The 21,810-nt window shown below is 37.5% G+C and overlaps 1 protein-coding gene across 1 annotated transcript in view; it reads right to left on the bottom strand.

The window, feature by feature from the left end:
* The window catches only part of TAFA5 (TAFA chemokine like family member 5), a 522,400-nt gene continuing 500,590 nt past the window's right edge, over window positions 1-21,810 (bottom strand). The window contains exon 7 of the transcript XR_013929223.1: window positions 1-21,810. This exon is cut by the window's right edge and continues 35,448 nt beyond it. The gene's annotated coding sequence lies outside the window, so the exon portion shown is untranslated.

Raw genomic sequence — 21,810 nt, forward strand, 5'->3', positions numbered from 1 at the left:
TGGTTGTTTTTTTTAAATCAGCCATCTTCCATTTAATACACATTAGAATTTACTTGAATGTTCTTGTGTATGGAAATTGATTATTCTTACATATTGATGTATCAAAATGGTGTAACTGAAGGTCTGTGGTCAGCACAGACTGGCGGCCAAGTTGCCAGATCAGTTTACAGTAGAGCACAGTGGAAACTCTCGTCCCCATTGGGAGCTCTTTTGCATTGCATTGCACTTTATGCACAATGACTGGGCTTCATCTTGCCTAGTTGAAGGTATCTATGATGTAGACTTCTATCACTAAGCTAATTACCTTAAGATTTGCTTAGTCAGTACTTTTGTATACAGAGAACAAGATGTCATTCAGCTGATAAGATGAGGCATACCCATGACATGCCATTTTCTTTCCATTGGCTATAAAGGGAACTGGGGGAAAGCCAGCTCAGATGTCTATCTGTATTTAGCAGGACACCCAACTTGGTGCCTGATTCAGGAAAATGGCAGAAAGTCCCCCAACTGAAAGGATGTACTCTGCATCTCTATCAATTTGCCTGTGTAGCTGAGTAATAAGATTCTAACATCTCCATGTTTAAGTTGCAAAATGCAACAGTATAGCAGTTAGTAGTAAATGGCTGAAATTCCAGACTCATTAAAATTAGTAGTATGTTTGGCATGGCACCAATTCTGGCCCTGCATTCCTTGTCTTCAGAACCAGAAAAAAAAGGCAGATATGTTTCTTTGCTGCGGAAGTAACTGTAGTGGAGTTAGTCGACTTTTTTTCTGCCTTTCTGATTAAGTCAAAGCCAAATGTAGTCTTGACTTCTTTCACATCAGCTTGGTAAGTTATATTTGCTTATATTACTTATCCTGTCATTTGGAAACAGGTGTTACTAAAATAGCATCAGTCTATAATTTATGTCTATTCTACAGTTTAACCTCTATCTTAAATTTATCTCATACTTGATTTTTCCTGTGAAAGTGTGTCTGATTTTAATAGCGAGGGAGTATATTTCTCTTAAAATGCTGTCTTTGCATTTTTCCTAAATGCTACTTGGAAAGACTCCCACTAATTTCAGAAGATTTGGTTTAGGTGCTTTGTTAGGGAAAAACATTCTCTTTCAAGAATTCTATGTTGCCATTTACAAGATTTCCATATAGAAAATAATTTTCAATTTATTTTTGAATTCATCACATAAAGGTACTGCAAACGTAACAAATCCACAGAGCTTTATACAAATTGGAAATCCTTTTAAAGTCAATATGCCTAGAATAAGTAATAGGAGATGTTTATATAAATTACATCAATATGAAAGTTGATGTGATTTAAAGTAAGAAGTAAAAATAGATGTCTGAGATAAGAGTGATTGAAAAGTTGATGTGAAACTGATGTGATTTAAGCCCAGAAATTGAAGCAGACAGGGAAAATAAAGCAATTCAAAAAACTGATGCAGTTCTAAGTGAACAATGGAAATGGTGAGCTCAAATAAGATCGATGTAAAACTTGGAGAGGCTTAAAATGTGAAGCAGAGAGGTAGAATAGGTGCAACTGAACAACCTATGAGATGTAAAGAGAAGACTGGAAGCAAGTACTTGGAGTAGAATTAACCAAAAAACTGATATAGTCTGAAGAGAGAAACAGGAATAGACAACTGAATTATGACTGAGAAATTTCAAGAAGGAAGATACAGTATTAGATCACTTGCTCTGTCCTTGTGGATTGTGTTAAATCCTGCATCAAACCCATGCCAGCCCCCAAATCTAAATGCCAAATGCTTTTATAAGAATGTTCTTGGCTTTCATTATCTTTTGGATGAAATTCATTTTTGGACCTGAAGTTTTCTGTAGAGCCTTATATGCTTATACCTTTATGCCTCTGCAGTTTCGAAACCTAAGATTCTGACCTGAGCATCTGTCCCTTTTTATGGACTTTCCTGCCTGCCTTCTGGTCCACGTCCACCTCTGGTTTTCAGCATCCAAAGATTTCAGAATACTATGAGACACTGCAGAAACATGCTGGCTTCATTTTTTGCAGTCAGGAGTTTTCACAGACCTTGAGTGATACCTTATTATGTTTAGGGAACAGGGATATGAATCATGAGTGAATCCAACCTTGGCACTAACATTGACAGCTCCATGGTTCTGGACAAGACACTACATGTTTCTTCATCAATTCTTCTTTTTATAAAACTATGATACAAATACTTCTCTGTCTGTGGGTTGTTTCAGTGAATAATTGAATTTGTGGGTGTTCAGACCACTATCCATGCCAGCTTTTTGGCACAGAATAATTCAAGAACAGCGCTGGTGCTGTGGAGAGAGTGTAAACTCAGGGAGTGAACAAAGAGGATTTGGAAGTGATTGCACTGGGGCTGGGCAATAAGTAACTTTAAGCACAAGGTATGGCTATCATTATTGGATCAAACCCTAAAGTACCTTAGCAAGGACAATGAGAGTGTAGTGATTTAAACCTGAAGCAAACCTACTGTTGTTAGAAGTGCATGTATTGACATTCTATTTGATCTGCAGTAATTTAGAATTTTTGGACTGAAAAAAAAATACTAATCTATAGTTAAATCGTGCATATTGCATATATCAGCTGATGAAGAAGTTAATCTCTGAAATTATGTGCTCCATCTGAGTTTTAGTGTTTTATGGAGCTGCTGATATAGGTCTGACTTAGAAGATATTTGAGATTTTTTTCTGTTTTACTACTAAATACAAACATGATTCTGTTCTGGATATGGTTTTAAATCAAGAGTAAGCTATATAGTCATTAAAACAATATAAATAAGTAAAGGGCACCACAGCATTAAGGGTGGAACAAGTACTCACAGAAGGCACTTTATTAACGGCAATTCATTTTCCTTCTCTGCTGTACTATCAGGTGGAGATATAGCGAACTTCTTACTGTCCCATTCCCAGATGCACTTCACAGCACAAGTTTCTATAGCTTTCCATGAAAAATGAAACTGTGAAGGAAATTAGGAGGGAGGTAACACTGAAAAAGGGTATTCACTCAATTCAGATATTTAATTGAAAAGCCTAAGGATAAAGTTTCATAATTCATTTTCCTTAGCCATGAAGCTGACTTAAAATTTGGGGGAAAAAAGGAAAAAAAATAATATCCACTTACCCATTTAATTGTTCTGTCCTATGAAACAGATTATGAAAACAAGGCTGTTGATGAATTTAGATGAACAGTTTTGTGAACTGAGTAATTTACTAATGTAGCTGACAGTCCAAGTGAAAACTTCACATAAATTCAAACCCTTCTTACGCAAACACTGTATACCCGTAACTGCGTGGATTATCACGTTAACTTAGTAGAAGCTGCAGCCATGTTTTAAATTCAACAAGATACAGAACTGTTTGCAGCAATGGGACCAAACAGTAGAGAATATCCTAAAACTGAAAGTAATAAAATAGTGATATATCACATTTTTATCTGTTGATGGGAAAGGTCTCTGTGAATATAGATATGCTATTAGTAATATTATTTTAAATTCTATTAATCCTTGCTCTGGTTTTGGTACTGCTTTGAAGAAGATGTTGAAGTAGTAAAGTGATGATTAGCCTTTGATATTCATCCAAGCATAAGTTAAGATTCATGACTAGGGCAGGGGAGAAAAGATATAATTAGCACCCAATCTGCTTACTTGCAAATATTTTTTTGTTGTTAGTACATTTTGATGGCACTCTGCCTCTCACTTGGTTCTACTTAAATCCCGGATATTCAATACAAATCAGTGACAAAGTTAGGTCTTACTTCTGAACCCTACTTTTTGAGACGAGTTAAACTGTTCAATATCTATGCATACATATATATGTGTGTGTGTATATTTGTGTAAAATCATAATTTATCTTTTCAACAGACAGTGGATTATGCAACTACTGTCTTAGATTGCTATTTCCAGGTAGATCTCATTAAGAAATCTGAATTTAGTGTATGTGAGACTTCATTTCTCAATTTTCTTCAAGGGAAATATGCACCGGCATGAAACTCAAAAGACTTGCATTCTAATCCCAGATGTACTTCTAGGCTGCTCTGGTATTCCCCCTGTCACTAAAACATGCTTATGTTAAGGGAAAAAAAGGACAAGTATGTAAGCCTTCTCTGAGAATATGGGTTCCTTTCTGCCATATACCTTCACGATTCTTTAAGGGGCATGAGTGGATGGTATGTTCCCTTGACTCTTCTTTTGGGAGCACTGTTTTGTGCTTTCACAGAGCAGACTGGAGATTAGACACTGCAAATTTAAGTAGTACACAGAGGTCTAAACAGATTCACTACTAGCAAAAGCAATACTGATGACTATTGTATTAATAGGTTAGTGTCCATTTTATTCATACTCTGTACCTCTCTGGTCCGATAAGCCTATCCTTGTCTTTGGGATGCCAGGCTAAATTCACCAGGTTAGCAAGGGATCATGCAGCACATGTTTCAGTTGCTTTTCTTGATCTTGGATTGCTGGGACTCTAATTATTACTGTTCTACACTCCACACACACACAGAAAAAAAGAAAAAAAAAAGAAAAAAAAAAAAACCAAAAAACCAGACAGGAGACACACACACCCCAAAGAATAATTTTTCCTGAGATCAGCACCAACCACTCATGGTATACTCCAAGGGGAAGTTACTGTCATCAAATAGCTTTCAGCTATAATATAAAGCATTAATAATAACTAAAGGTCCTTCTAATGCTCACTGAACTCAAGGCAAATGTTGCCTTCGCCTGTGCTAGAAAGGAGTAAGAATTAAACAGCAGGGAAATGACATGACAGAAGACTATAAAGACAAATTCAAGATAAAACTGCATGAAAGGAAAGCAAAAGCAGATAATTAAATTAATAAGGAGAATAGCTCAATGAACAAGAAGATAATGAAAGGAATGAGGACTGAAGTATGTGAGACACATAACCAATAGAAAGTACAACACAAAAATTAGTTAGAAGCCGTAAAGGGAAAAATGCCTTTTAAACCAAAATTGGTGCAATGCAAGTAGAAGGATGAAGGATATAATTGACTAAATGCTGCTTAAAAATCTTCCATCTCTTCATTACCATTCATGCTCTGCCCCGCCCCCCCCCCCCCCCCCCCCCCCCCATTTTTTTGTTTCTTTCACCAATCTGGTGCTTAAGTTTTCCCTGCAGTATTCAGCAGTCAGTGCCTAAGACTGTCTTAAAAGAACCATTTGCTGTTTGTTTCAAAGGCAAGTCAAAGCTCTGTACGTTTATTTGTTACAACTTAGAGCTAACAAAATTTGCAGATACCATATTTGTTATTATAATGGCCACAGTTCCCTCCTGATTTTGCCATCAGAAACAAGAACACAGCCATTACATACATTTGCTCTAAAAATAAAGCAATCCATTACTCACTACCTACCGGTCAGGGACTGCAGTCACATGGCATACATAGCCATTAGAGAAGAAAACACACTAACAGAGGAGTGTCTTCTAACACACTATCGAGAAAGTTTTCTGAATAAGTCAGTTGAAAGATGCAGGAAAGGAGCCTCAGCAGTGATCTGTACTGAGAGGTAGGGGAGTAGAAGGGGAGAAAATGTCACTGCCTGGACACTGCTAGAATACCTTTCCCTAGTACGTATTTATTTACTTTCAGAGAAAACACAAATGCTTTTGAGAGGACAATCCATGGCATTTATCGTCTTTACTTTGACTAACACAGTGCCTTTGAGTTCCACTCATGGCCAAGGACTTCACTGTGATAAATGCGTTAGATGGATAACAATGTTCAGTGCTTTTCTATGGGTGTTCTGTATTGCTGGTAAATCTAAATAATAACTACATAAAAAAAAGAAAAAAAAGAGATAGCTGACCTTGGGCAAATGACGTGCTTTTTATGTTTTAGTGACACATCTGCAAAGCATGGATAAAAACGTAACCTTATATAATTTGTAAGTACTTAGGAACACAGCTTGTCTCACTATCTATTACACTGATATCCTACTCTTGGTCAGAGTTTGAAGATGCTTTTGTATGTAATACAAATAAAAAGAACTATTTTTTTTTCTGTTCCATTTATTTTTGCCAAAAGCTGAATAAAACTCATGAGATTCTGCAGACACCAGATAAGCAAATGCACCTCCTTAATATACTGTACAGTATCTGTATCTGAGGGCATACTATATCAGCTATTCCGTAAGGAAACCCAAGTCTTGTTCAGACAACCAAACTTTCATTGATTTCAATGAGATGTAAGCACCCCATCACTTGCAGGGTGCTTTACTATATTATAGGTCCATCTGAACCACAGTGTCTATTTCTAGATGGTATGAGAGCTTGCTAGAGGCCCAATATGCTATCACAATAATGATTATTTGAGGGCAAAATGATTACTCCCAAACTTTACCTTGTCACTTAATGAGAAAAGAATCGTTAATTAGCATGAGCCCTTCCATAAAAGCCATCTATCAAAATAACCTCATTGTTTCTATACTAAGACTATGAAAACACTTGAATTTGCTTTTAAATTAACTTTTCCTGTACCGAATGCTCACTGATACTGGAAGTTATCACTTAAAAAAAGTAACTTCATTCAGCAAGACAAAATAGCACTTCATATAGAAAACAGCTGAGAGTCAGCGGCTCAGCTCTTGGACTTAAAGAGCTTCTCTGCTGAAACCATTGGAGCTATACAGATGTACACTAACAAAAGAACTTTTCAGCCTCATTGTCCCTACAGTTCTGGACTTTGCCACTGTCTGAACCCTAACCCTAATCATAAAGGAGGGCTGAGCCTGAGCTCACAAGTGCCATTGCTTATCCAGAGGAGATAGCTGTGAGGGGTGGAATCTTGGTGCAGCCCTGCTGTTATTTTCACATGCCTTTTTCAGGTCTGCTGCCCTTTGCAGTGGGACTGAAAGATTCTTTATTTAGCCCCAAAAAGCTCTAGGCTTTTTGATTTTTCATTTTTCTTCATAACAGACTATGCTTAACTGTGAGCAAGTGATGTCCCTGCAAGATACTCATTCCTTGGACAAAAGTCAAATGGAAGCAGAGATTCAAACATGGATTTTTCTGATCGATGAAAAAAATTTCCAGGAAACAGGCAAGAGATTGTTTAATTCAAGATATGGCTCATCTTTAAGATGGATTACTTGGTCTTTTTCTTTCTTTTATTCTCAGAATTTTTTGTCTCATTCTCTGTATTGCATACTTGTATCCGTGACCTTTCTTAGAAGTAAAAAATAACTGGACATGTAAAATATAAATATAAAGAAAAGATTAGGACTCAGTTTAAATTTGGTGACTGATTTTCAAATTCAAATTACTTGCTTTGACTGAACACTATACATCACCATCTACTAATGGGTGCATAGACTATGATTAGTTAAGACAGTAGCCAAAAGCCCAAAGCCACATTTTAAAGAATACAATTACATCATGTAGCCCAGAATAGATAGGTCCTAGGCCAGTTTAAATTGTGGTATCTTGCTTCTCTGACTCTTAGCGAAGAACTTACATTTGCCAGAGATTGAATACTAAGATACAGACAGGTTGCACACTTATGGATATTCAGCTGGCCTTTCACCAACTTCTTCCAAGAGATATTTATTATGTTATAAAACATCTTTTTATTTTATTCACCCCTTCTTGGTGAATAGCTAATTTCCTTATTGTGAAAGATTGGTTAATAATACATCTACGGCATTATGCCATTATGCATCTGTCTTTCTTTCTTGATTTAGAAGTAAGAGGGTGACCTCCCAATATAGCTAATTTAATCTGCAAAAATAACCTTGCAAATAGACTTGCCAGAAACTAATATTAGATTAAATCTTTGTTCTACTGAACCTAACTGTCATTAGTGATTCCCTGTAAAAAGCTTAATCTGCAATTGTAAAAAATCTCTACTAATGTTTTCAGGTTTCATAAAATATCTACTCTATTAAAGAATTAGTGATGCTGATTCTGGTGGATTTGCAATATTTGGGTAGAAAGCCTGGATCTGATTCAAATTCAGATTACCTTTTGTACTGAAGTTTGGTAGAGCTGAAAAAGTGCTGCAGTAGCTACTAAGTGCATAAATAAAGTATGTGGTTTTAAGAAAATGTTAACTCTGCTAGTAATGTGAAACATTTTCTTTCATATGAAAAGCAAGAATTAGATCATTGGAACTTTTTTCAGCAGTCACTATTAATGTCACTATAAGTGTCTTTTTATCTAAACAATTGTACTAATTATTTTAGATGCCCCGTATCACCAAATAGGAAGGGTCAACCTTTACATCAAAATAAATGTGTAATAGTACTGCACATTGCAGGGAGTTCTGAGAATTTCAGTATTAAAACAACAAATTAATTTGAAATAGATTTAAGAGCCAAATACATTTAAGTTGGTTAAATACTCAAGCAAAGACAAAAGAGCTATACTGAAAAGTTGAAAATTCTTTGTGCATATCTGGAACAACCTCTAAAATCATACAAAGATAACTGAGGACAAATAGGATAAATTCTTTGATGTCTAGGCTGCACAGTGTTTGAAGTGGTCTACCACAAGGAAAAAGTGAAATGCTAACACCTTATCATTTAAATTAAAATGCATAGATCAGAGTTCTGAGAAAAAATAAGCTTTGGCTGGGTACAAAATAGATACGATTGGCTACTTTAATTGTGACTTTTCTATGATTCTTTTTACTTGCAATAATTTTATGACGACAAAGAATAGGTTTTAACAATTCATATCTAATAGTCTATTACACTAGTGAAGAAACTGTTCTTTGAACTAACCAATGAACATAAGTCACAATGTGTATGCTCAGTGAATATGCACATATTTTCACTAGCTCAAAATTAGAGTTGAAAGGCAAGTTTAGAAAACAAGCAAAGTCTTTTTGAACACCACAAATTGGTGAACATGAATTCAGCTTAAAGTCCAAAACTAGAGGTTAGAAATTTTCCTTCTAATGCTCCATTTTATAGTGCTATCAAATACTGAATTCCCTCCTCTGAGGCCACAGGAGTATAGGTGTGTGTGTATGTGAGTATATACATATATGTCTTTCCAGAATTTATCTGGTTTACATTGTGAACCTATTCAAGCAACACACAGCTTTTGCTTGAATACTATTTTCAGTATATATATTTGAGCACTGTTACTGGACTTTGGACTGCCATGTTCAGATATCCATATATATGAAGAATACAAAGGTTTATATCTGAGTTATACATGTGTATGTATATTATTTTATACCCTACCTGCACCTGTAATGCTGTCAATATATGATTATACAGAAATAGGCAGTACACAAAATATATGTAGTTGGCCACCTGTGCAAGTAGCTGTGTAAGTATCATCTAATTGCATAGATGTATATATTCATATCTGTGTACAAAATACAGCCAGGTACTGCCTGTGATACGGCTGCTTAGAATTACAGTATCTTTTTAAACATTTAAATCCTTAAAACCTGTTCAGAAAAGCCTGATTTTGAACATTGTGCTTGTAACAATGGATCAAATAATTCTATCTTTTCTCCCCCTTCATATTACGGAAGTGAATTCAGAGGTGATGCCTATTTTTAAATTAACTGTCAGCACCATGTAGAATAAAGGAACTATTTTAATAGAGAAGGGTGCATGGGAGCAGGCTTCTGATACAGTGTTGGTATTACATAGAATGTGAATTACACACGGACAATTCCAAACAGGCAATAATAAATACCCAATTTGAGTTGTGCTGTTTGCTTTTCATCATATTAAATAAATAAACATGTTAATGGGCTCAGTAGCTTGTGTCCGTATAAAAGAAGGTCAGCTGTCACAGTGTGTACTACCATTTTCAATTCTTTCTTATATACTCGGCTTGAGCATGGGCTATAATGTAAAACATCAGGACAATATTTGATCAGCTTTTAGTAAACTCGTGTTTTCCTAGTCAAAAAAGCCACTTTAGGAACATCAAACTTTCTCTTGACAGTACTTTTTCATGAAGTAGTAAAGGAGCGCAGTTTGCATCCTCACAGCATGTTTGTCTGCATCAGGATAGTCAACATATTCCTCAGGTATTAAATTCTACTCCATAGTTAAAAAATATTGCTTAAGAGAAAAGGCTTTCTCAGGGAATGATGTAAGTCTGAGTATGAAATGAACTACGAAAGGATCCTGGGACCACATCATTTTGCTGTTGCAGCTTGTATGGTCACTCATTCCAGCAGGCTTTGCTCCTGTAGCAGGCTACAGCTAGGTCATCAGGAGAGTCACCCATTTGCTGTTTCAGCTACTGCACTGAGACACCTGAATCCCCCAGAAAGTGGAGGTGAGAAGGGAACTGCTCACATACGGAAAACAACAGGGTAGGGCAAGCAGACGAAAAGATGGTAATGATAGAACCTGCAGCACCCAGAGAAAGATGGAGCTTTCTGAGATGAAGCAGAGGGCAGGCTCAGCAGCCAGGGGCCAAAAGGTGATTATGTAGAGTTTGTTTCAAAGCAGAAGCAGCTGGAAATTGCTAGATCAAAGCAAGCCACAAGGCTAGAAATGTTACATTCAAAATCTTGTTATGAGCAAAAGGAAACACACCAACTATATGGAGCTAGGAACTTATTGTCAGTAATTCATGTTTTAACAGTCTAAAAGTCCAAATTATCATATTGGAAGATAAAGACGTTGTTAATAATACAATTAGAATTGTACACAAACAACCTAATATATACTACTGTTCCTAGTTTATAGTCACCTTTCCATTCTCCCTCTGGATCTTAAGTTTGAAAAATTCAGTCTTTCTCAAATAGCACTGGATGTATGTAAGCAGATGATACATGATATGTTGCTAATATCCTAAGACCTCCACTGGGAGGGATATGATGTTCGTGGTGGGGGTCTCCTCCTCTGAGCCTTGGGGGTGCTGCTCAGGCAGTTTTTATATTCTTCCTCACCCTGGGCTGCTCCCTGGCTGCTCCCAGCTGAAGGTGACCGTGGCCCCACGGCCTCCCCAGGCTCAGCCCCCCCAGGGCTCCTGTGTGCTGGGCAGCGGCCCCCTGGGTTTGCCAGACCCTTCCCGCTGAGGCACTGGTGGAGCTCAGGCCCAGGCCGGGGGCAACAGGCACGCGGCCCCGAGGCAGGCGCTGAAACAGCCCAGCCTGTGCCGGCCGAGGTGAGCCCAGGCCAGCCCCCAGAGCTGGGCTCTCAGATCAGGGCAGAGGGCGTGATTTCTTGCTATGGTTGCCAAGCCCATCATCAGGCTCTACAAATTGCATTTCTCAAGCTTCAATTTCAGACTGAAAGTGTAAAGGGATATTCACAATCTCCCTCTACAATCAAATATGCATATACACTTATGTTTTATTGCGTAAATAGTGAATTGGAGTTAGGGGAAAAAGATATTAAGAAATTAGGTTACAGAAATGGACAGAAACAAAGGGCCGGCAGAGATAATGGTCCTAATTTCAGCAGAGTTAAGAAACCCTCTGCCTTCCCATATACATACACACACATGCAACACGGAGAGGAGTGGAGGACCTTCCAAGATCATGAGCTACATGAATTGGTGAAAGGAGATCATGCATACACAATTATCTGTTAATTTGTTGCCCTGATCTGTAAAATAATAGAACCACATCATGCTTGATCATCTGGCTGGCTATATAATCACCTAGAGAAAAATATGCAGAAAAAAATGTCTTGCACCCTCAAGAGGAAAGAATAATTTTTTTTCTCAATTTCCAGGTCTGATGTAACTTCAAGAAGAACTATGTCTTTCAAAGATATGGACTGGTTTACAGATTGATTCTAAGATGGAAAAAACTGATTTCCGTAACAAGGTACAGTCTACTTTCCAGCACTGCAGCAGGAGCTGTTGAACTTAAATTATAAGGATTAAATTACAGTTCATCCTGCAGTTGTATTCGCAGAATAGATGGGCTGTGTCAATGCTCACACCCAGTGCACTGCAATCATTAATTCCCTGGGTGGTTCAGCATCCCCTCAGCTAGTCTTTTGCATAGATGGGCTAACACAATATGGTGGACCAGTTTGAAAGAGAGTGATTTGAGACAAGGTAACTGGCTGAACCACTCACCACCCTCACACTACATATTTGATTAATTCATGCAGTAGCTCCCCAAGTAAGTATATCATACCATCACAAACATTTTCCTCCTGGGCAGTTCCTGTAGTGTGTAGAATGACTTAAATATTTCAATGTGTAGATTAAAATCCTTGGTCAAATTTGTCCCTCCTGAAGACTCTACTGTGTGGTTTTTGCTACAGAATTGATCAAACTGTGCATAAAAAAATATTTTTAACTAGGCAGCAGAAATGGTTCCTCAGGTGCAGATATGGTCAAGTTGGACAGTCTTTTGCACATAATTAAGATAGATGTTTTGTACCTAGTTTAAGACAATCTGCAGCAATGGATCATGAATGCGCTGGAATGGTCACACAGGACCCCATGGACGAGCTGAATGGTAAGAGCTAAGCAAAACAACAGTGTGGGAGATCTCACCAGCTCCAGCTGAAAATGCTGCTGCAGGGACCCTTGCAAAAGAAAGTCCTGTCGCCAAAAAGCCTGTCATTAATCATCTTGACTGAAAGATTTGATGCCTTACACAAAACATTATGCCAAGATTTCAATAATTTTTGTGAGTTTTTTTTTAAGGAACACTCATGAGGTCATAAGTGTCTTCGCAACAGCATACTAAATATTTATTCAAATGAAAGGCAGGACCACATGGTTTACAGATAAATACATACACACTATTCATGTGAATGAGTGTGTGGTGGATTGACCTTGGCTGGCTGCCAGGTGCCCACCAAGTTTCTCTCTTGCTCCTCTCTCCTCAGCAGGGAAGGGAGAAAAAAAATAAGATGAAAAACTCATGGGTCAAGATAGTGTCAGTTAAATTAAAACACAACAACAAACCGACCAAACAAAAAAACCAAAACCCCAAGCACCTCAGTAATGAATGCCCTCCCCATCTCCTTTCTTGTAGCTTTTGTTTCTGAGCATGATCTTACATGGTACGTAACATCCCATTGGGCAGCTTGGGTCAGCTGTCCCAGCTATGTCTCCTCCAAACCTCTGGCCTTTAGGAGGTGGTGGTGGGTGGTGGAGGTGTACAAAGCCACTGAAGCATTTCTTTGCAGCCTTAATACTTCCCTGCCCCCCTCCTCCCCTCCCCAAATGACAGCAACATATCAGGAAATATATTAAAATATTAAAGTAAGGAGCTTGGGGTGGAAACATTGAGGCAAGGTGACCTCTGAAGCAACCAGGTTCCATTTGGTTTTCAAGTTGATTATATCCTGTTAAATTGCACAGTTTTCCTTCTGGAAAATTGGATGGCAGAAAATGGTGACTGTTCTTCTAAAACATTGAAGCTCCCTTGCACTCTGATTGAATTACAGAGATCAGAGACAAAACCCAAGGATGTTCTTTAGGGATAAGGCACTACCCATACAGAGGCATTGCCCAAGACTCCCCTCCCTGCCCCAAGGTGCTCATATGTGCATATGCACAAACTTAATCAAGGTGGAAATTTTTAGGATAAGTTACTCAGACACTTGGTAAGAAAGACAGGTGCAAAACCACATCATGATTGATTCTGAAGGAAAATTCATAATAATATACTAACTCTTCATGCTATACAGGCCTGAGCGCCAAAGTGTACCTAACCTTCATTTTTTTCAGAGCTTAGTACCATAATATAGTTACATATCAACATAAACATGGTCCTAACCACACTCCATTAAACTCAGAGGAAATGTGCACAAATGGAAAAATACAATTATAATTAGGGAACACAAGAAAGGAGGAAGAAGTTTGACTAAGATCATCAAAATATCTTTAGAAGATCAGAAGTCTAAGGCTTTTTTAGGAACCAGCAACAAACTGTCCAGAAATCGTCAGTCCTTTCAACTACCAAGTAATGAACAAAGCAATCAAAGCAAGGCAAAAGTTGAATGTAGCTTTCTACACCCATATTTACTAGGAAGGGCAATGAGGAAATTTCCTGACTCAAAGATAATTTAATTAATTTCAATAATTTTTGTGGGACTTGAAGATTGATGCCTTGAAGAAAGGTGTTATAGAGTGACTCAGAAAAATTCAAGGGCAGTAAATCACTGGGACCAGATGGTGCTGATACAAGAATTCTGAAGGAACTGAAGTGTGAAATAGCAAAGGTAGCAATGAAGATATGCAATATATCCTTAATAAACCACACACTGTTCCCAAAGATTGGGAAGTTGTCACCTTAGGTTAAAAATAAAATAAAAAACCCATATATGATCCTTGACATTACAGACCAGTGAGTCTTATATCTGCTCCAAGGAAACTGTCTCTGAATTTAATTAAAGACAGAGCGATACAGCATTCATGCAACAATAGCCCAATAGGGTATGGCTTCCATAAGGGCAAACCTTTCAAACCCCCTAGAAGTTTTAAACGATAGTGGGAAAAAGAACAGTGCTCCTTAACTGACCAGACTAATAATGTTTTAAAGGTTCAGCACATTACTAAACACATAGGGATCACAGTATGCAATCTAATAGATACAAGTGCAGAAAAGGTACTTCATTTTACCTTCCTAGAGTCATGGTGTCATGAGATGCAAATGGGTGCTTCTGAAGTGCTGAAAATGTGATTACCATATGAAATGAAGATAATCTCACTCACTGGCTCCTGAACACCCTAATCTCTGGAGAAAGTATTCTGTGATGACCTTTCCAAACAGTCACACAAGTAAATTCAATTGACTTCCCACTGATATATTTTTGTACTTGATTTTACAGCAACTGCAAAGGGAGGTGGTCATGAAAAATTAACTTTGACTAAGGAGACACCTACCTGGAAAGGCTGAAAACCATCACTTTAGGGGAACTATTATAACTTTTTTGTCATGGCCTCTTTTTTACATTGCTAGAATTCTCATTCTCTACCTCACAGCTTGACAAAAGGTAGCTGCTTGAGACCTTGAGATAGAAAGCATTCATCATTAATCTTTCCATCACTTCATCTTTCTTCCTGTCCTTCATACCTAATTAGAACTGTGCAGAGAGGGGTAATTCCATCTCATGAAAGATTTTGTTTTGAAATGTAGGGGGTTAATCCAAGAACTGAAACAAACCCCCAAAATACCATTTCTTATTGGTGAAAGAAATCAGAGCCCCATCTCAAACAGTGGAAGATCTTAGTTGCCTAAAATTATGTATGTCAGAAACCCCAGAACCCATGCTTCTGGGTTCAATCCCAGAACGGCTCAAGATTAGTCAACATAGAAAAATTACTTGGTGTTGCAATACTAGGGAGCAGTGGGCTCCTTAGCCCTGTGGCAATCAAAGTGGCAATCATCAGGGCACACTGTAATGCCACGCAGATACATTAGTACAAATTCCAAAGCAATATATTCAAAGCTGCATTGAATTTCACTCAAGGTCTTTCTTGCTCAGCACCAGAGAATGGCTCTCGGCACCATGCAGAGCCATGCTTACAGAACTGCACACCTAGGAAGGCAAAGCTGCTGATGGATTGCACAGGTAAATTACCAGGAGCCTAAGAAAGATTCCCAAAAGATGCATGCCATATATTTAGGACAGATTTACAAAGCTTACAAGTTTTCAATCAGATTATTTTCTATAGAAATCCTAAATTTCAACAAAATGGGCAATATGACTACCAATTATTATGTATCAAGCCAATTACCTGAGGGCTTTGGCTGAATCTATTTCTCTACTGCAGAGCCTTTATTGAGCTTCCATCTCCCTGCTCCTCTATCACATTCCTTTTCAAATAAATACTACATCATAGACTGTGGAGTTTTATTTTATACACCCTATAGTGCAATGAGTTCTTCAGGCAATACTTCAATAGAAATGTTATATAGCAGTAACAATAATTCCATGCAAAATACAATTATATCAGAAGAGACTTAGGTTCTTACTTGAAAGAGGATAATATATTTGCCTGCTGTATGACAGCCTCATTTTTTCACTCTTGTAAAATAGTTATCTAGTACAAATGGTCAATATGTTTTCACATTCTTATTAGCCTCTTTTGTAAATCAGTAGTACATATATAAATGTTTATTCTTGACATACTGAACGTTATTGCTTCAAAACAAATTATTTTTCAGCATGGTATAAACAGAACAGAGAACTTGGTTATGAAGGCTGTTGAGTTTCACAATAATAACACATCTGTCTTCATATCACTTTTCTGACTGTACAATACTCTTTTGTAATGCAAATATCACAGTAATGCAAACATAACACTGAGCTTAATTGCCTTATGAAATCTTTATTCATTTTTCAACATGCATTTTACTCATTCAACTATTCATTAACAGATAGTTTGCTGTGTGGAGATGATATTTTTAATATGTAATGCAATTTATAGAGTATAAAAGTGCTTACAGTACCAAGCTGTTATATAGGTCATTGACCTATATGGAAATTAATGAAGAAAGCTTCTTAACTTATGAGTGCCAGCGAAAAAATGAGACATGCCAACAGTGCAGATACATAGATAAGCAGATGTAAATCTCCTTTATATACACCAAGTCGATAAAAATCGATAAATTCAACCTTGTTTTTTTTCTTTGTGTTCTAGCAAGCACTCTATTACAGATATCAAAAACAAAACCAGGCAAACAAGAAAATGATCTTCAGGTATTATTAACTGTCACTTAGGGTAACATTCAAAAATTAAGATCTACCAATCACTAACCTTCTAAAACAACACTTGCATGTAAATTCAAGTGTAATTAAAACATATCAGTTCTCAGTTCTGAGGCCAACTTAATTATGTCTTAATCTTAACACATAATAAGACTTTTCTTTCTCTGTGTAGATATAAGTAGGAAAAACATGAAAGGAGTGATATATCATATAATGGTTTGGATTGTAAGAGACCTTTCAAGATCATCTAGTTCTAAACTTCCTGCCATGGGCAGGGACATCTTTCACTACATCAGGTTGCTCAAAGCCTCTGACACTGAACACTTCCAGAGATGGGGCATCCACAGCTTCTCTGGGCAGCTTATTCCAGTGTCTCACTACGCTCACAGAAAGTAATTTCTTACTTACATCTAATCTAAACCTACCCTATTTCAATTTAAAGTTGTTGCTCCTTCTCCTGTCACTACAGGCCCTGTTACAAAGTCACTCTCTGTCTTTTTTATAAGCCCCCTTTAGGTACTGGAAGGCTGCAATAAGACCTCTCCAGAGCCTTCTCTTCCCCAGGCTGAACAAATCCAAATCTCTCAGACTGTCTTCACAGGGGAGTTGTTCCAGCCTTCTGATCATCTTTGTGGCCCTCCTCTGGACCCACCCTAGCAGGACCATGTCTCTCCTGCGCTGGGGGCCCCAGAGCTAGATGCAGTACTCCAGATGGGGTCCCACAGGAGCAAAGTAAACGGGGAGAATCACATCTCTCAACCTGCTGGCCACCTTTCTTTTTATACAATCCAGGATATAATTGGCTTTCTGGGCTGCAAGCACACATTGCTAGGTCATGTCCAATTTTCTATCCATGTCATGGTTTAACCCCAACTGGCAGTTAAATACCACGCAGCTGCTCACTCACTCCCCACCCCCTCCCCTCAGAGGGATGAGGAGGAGATTTGGGAAAAAGGTAGAACTCATAGGTTGAGATAAGAACAAATTAATAATTAAAATTTTTAAAATATATTATTATAATAACAAAAATTGTAACAAGAAGGGGAGAGAGAAAAAGAGGAATACTCTAAAAGAGAAAATAACAAGTGATATACAATACCATTGCTCACCACAAGCTGACTGATGCCCAGCCAGTCCCCGAGCAGCGATCAGCAGGCCCTAACCAACTTCTCCCAGTTTATGTACCAAGCATGATGCCATATGCTATGGAATATCCCTTTGGCCAGTTTGGGTCAGCTGTCCTGGCTGTGTCGCCTCCCAGTTTCTTGTGCCCCTCCAGCCCTCTCACTGACAGAACCTAAGAAACTGACAAGTCTTTGACTTAGAGTAAGCACTAATTAGCAACAACTAAAAGTATCAGTTATCAACATTATTCTCATACTAAATCCAAACCAGCATCGTACCAGCTACTGAGAGGAAAATTAACTCTATTCCAGCCAAAACCAGGGCAGTCCACTAGTGTCCCTGAGTCCTTCTCCATAGGGCTGCTCTCAATCCATCCATCCTCCAGTCTGTGTGGATATTTGGGATTGCCCCAACCCAGATGCAGAACCTTGGCCTTGTTGAACTTTATGAGGTTCACATGGGGCCACTCATCAAGCCTGATAATGACCCTCTGGATGTCATTCCTTCCCTCAAGCAAATCAACCATTCCACTCAGCTTCATGTGATCTGCAAACTTGCTGAGGGTGCACTCAATCCCACTATGTCATTAATAAAGATATTGAATAGTACTGGTCCCAGTACAGACCCCTGAGGGACATTGCTTGTTTCTAATCTCCATTTTGACATAAAGCTGTTTACTGAAACTCTTTGGATATGGCCATCCATTCAATCCCTTATCTATCACATATTCCACCTATCAGACTCATGTCTCTCCCATTTAGAGGCAAGAATGTTGTGTAGGACCATGTCAAAGATCTTACAGAAGTCAATAGATGACACTGGTAGTTCTTCTGACACCCACTGATGTGGACAGCCCATTGTAAAAGACCAAAGGATGTCAGGCACAATTTGTTCTTTGTGAGGCCATGCTGGCTGTTTCTAATCACGTCTCTGGCATCCACATGCCTCGACATAGCTTCCATGAGGATCTGTTCCATGATCTTACTGGGCAAAGAGTTGAGTCTGACTGGACAGTAGTAGCCAGGATCTTCCTTTTTACCCTTTTTATTTATATGATAAATACTCCCAAAATTCTGAAATATGAATTAGTATAATTTTCAAGTTTTTGAAGTACTAAACATACACATAAATACTACTAGTGCTTCATTAAATACTTTTTGACATAAGCATTGTGGAAAGTAATGCATATGTTTTTACAAACACACTTAAGATGTCAAGTGATGAAGACTCCACTAGCATTCACCAGCTATTCCAGTGCTTGATACTGTGTGCTGTTTTCTGAGCGTAAATTAATCTGCCTTCTACTTTTAGTTATTGTTACTTTCATGCATTTGAAATAAGTAATCTGATTCCATAAATCAGCTATAGTGTGTTGGGATTTTTATTTTACTTTCCCAGATTTCTCTAAAGGTTTAAAGACTTATAAGTCTGTGATCGTGTCATTTCTTAAACTACTTTATGAAGGTTAGCTGGCTAAGCCCTTCTCCAAAGCTCGAAAATGGGGTTTCAAAGACTTGTGTCATTCTTAAAGCTCTTTTCTAAATCCTGTCTTATTTTTCTATATCCTTTAGAAGAGTAGAAGTAAGGAGTAAGGAAGTAAGGATTATCAGGTGATACACTGAAAGCATTGCACCAGCTGAAAATCTACATTTGCAGCTGTATGAAGTATCTGTTAACATCTGTAAACATTCCCAGTTTTTGCCATTCCTGTATTCAGACATAGTATCACCACAGAATTGCACCACATCACTCTCAAAATGTATGTTTAATTTAGCTGTTTATCATGAATGCTTTTGCAGCATCATTTCCTTTAAGGTAATAATTTCCTTTCAATTGTAATGCAAATATTAAGTGTCAACTTGTGTGATTAAAGCCATTTAGAACTGTAGAACTGACTTGTACATACCACAGACCATTCCGATGATGCTGGCACGCTCTTCAGAGTGCCAGACTATTCATAACTATCTACTGAGCTTTACTGAAAAACACAGCATTAAATATCGTATTTTCATTTAGAATTGTTAGTAATATGCTATTTAATCCTATAGATCTAAAAAATTTAAATATCATTTTTTATTCAGCGGTTTCCGTAATTATTGCTGAAATAGAAAATAGGGTTGTATCATTGAAATCAAGAATTTCTCACCAAACTCTCCTGCAGATGCTGTAGGAAAACACTTATTGAACATCCTATGCAATCTTTCTATGCCATTAATAACTTTTACAACCTTTATTTAAAGAAAACAAAACTGAAAACAACAAAAATCTGCAACACCACAGTGTTACGCTTTCCCACATTGAATAGTAGTATTACTTTTTCTGTATTCAGTTATGCACTGTCTTTATATTCCTAAATGCATTTCTTTCAATTGGCACAGTCACCACTACTTGTGGTCTGTATAAGTATTTCCAAGGTGAGTGGAGAAATGGGTAACACCTGCATAATATAAGCTCCTAGTCTACTATTAGCTTTGTCAGCAGAATTTATGACAAGTTGTCAATGTGAGGACCCAACTACATAAAAATTCATGGCTGTAACAAGGACAGGAGAAGAAGAATGGTGTGGTACCCTTCTGGTACTGGAGGGGAACCAGATGAAGTAAAATACTTGCCATTGCTGTCGGTGCTGGCACATAAGAAGAAATACTGAAGCTCGGCAGGTGCATGGATGCGAAAAGGAGCAAGAAAAATAAAAGGGAAAGAATGGTGTGTAGACCACTCCAGGAACTACAATCCCAAACTTTAGGATTATATTGTTATCCTCTGTTCTCTCTGTTGTACTGGATATTGGTTCTTGGGTTATGTTATATTCAGAATGTTAGGAGACAGTTGAAAGCAAGGAGATTATCACCCACTTTTTCCAGAAGGCATAACTGCATAAAATCTTCTGGCAGCTTTGTAAGCAAGAAGGAACGGATCAGAATTGGCCATTTCAGCACTGAACTCGTGCATACTTCCCTCAATATTTGCAGTTCCCATTCCTAATGGGAGCTGACAGAATGTAAATGAGTTTCTAAAGGAACCAGCAAAAGTGGCAATTTTTCTCATTTAATCTTCAGATGAGCTGTCTGTCTCCCAGCTGCTGAGCTTCATTAGAATTCTGAAACTAATTTCACCTATCAACACATGATTATTGGTTTGAGTGAGGTTTTTGGGATACTCTGAGTAAAAATCACTCTACAATACAGAGTTGGTTCAATAAGAAAAGAACAGAATAAAACTGGCAGGCTTCAGAACAGTCAGTTCTTATCCTTAAGAAAACTTACATCTATCTTTAGAATCTGGTAAAAGTTTATTCTATACAGATCAGCAATGTAACAAAAATGTGATATGTATGAAAGCTAAAATATGCTTACATTTTATTTGTTAGCATTAAAAAGTTAGCAAATATTAATATTTTTGTCCAATGACAAAAGCCAGCATCCAGCAATGACTGTTGTGAATTCTCAAACCAAATCCAAAAAGTATATATGAGATTTAAATTATAAAAAAGTACAATATACTTTAAAAAAAAAAATTAGAACCACTAATTGATTCTGCTATGCAAAGTGAGCTAGTTTCAAATATTGCCATTGGACTAATATAATCCTTTCCATATCTTCCCTACAGACATACTATACTCACCACCAGTTTTCATTATTCTGTCACTTGTTCTTAATCAAGCAATCAGCTATGTCTGTTTTGAGATCTATGAAGATTACTGATGTCATCACAGCTTTTTAATCCAACTGTATGTACATAAAGAAAAAAAATAGGTTTTTACATTATAATTTGTCCAGGAAATTATGTATTTCTGCAGGAGATGGTTTTAATTGTTGCCATGACTCTATCCTTGGCACTGGACAATTGTGTTGTGCTGTGATTGCCTCCACATTTATTACCAACAAATCTGTTCTCTGTCATTCGTTTACCCCTGCATTTTGTCTTTATTAATCAATGCATGTTCATAACAAGATTCACTTCATTTCTCTCACTGCTTTCATTTAGGAAGTCAAATTTTCCCTAATCTTGTGAACTATCCCCTGTTCTCTTAAAGTACAGTCCATTTCTCACA

The sequence above is a fragment of the Falco punctatus genome, assembly GCF_963210335.1.
Source record: "Falco punctatus genome assembly, chromosome: 6".
NCBI classification, from domain to species: Eukaryota; Metazoa; Chordata; class Aves; order Falconiformes; family Falconidae; genus Falco; species Falco punctatus.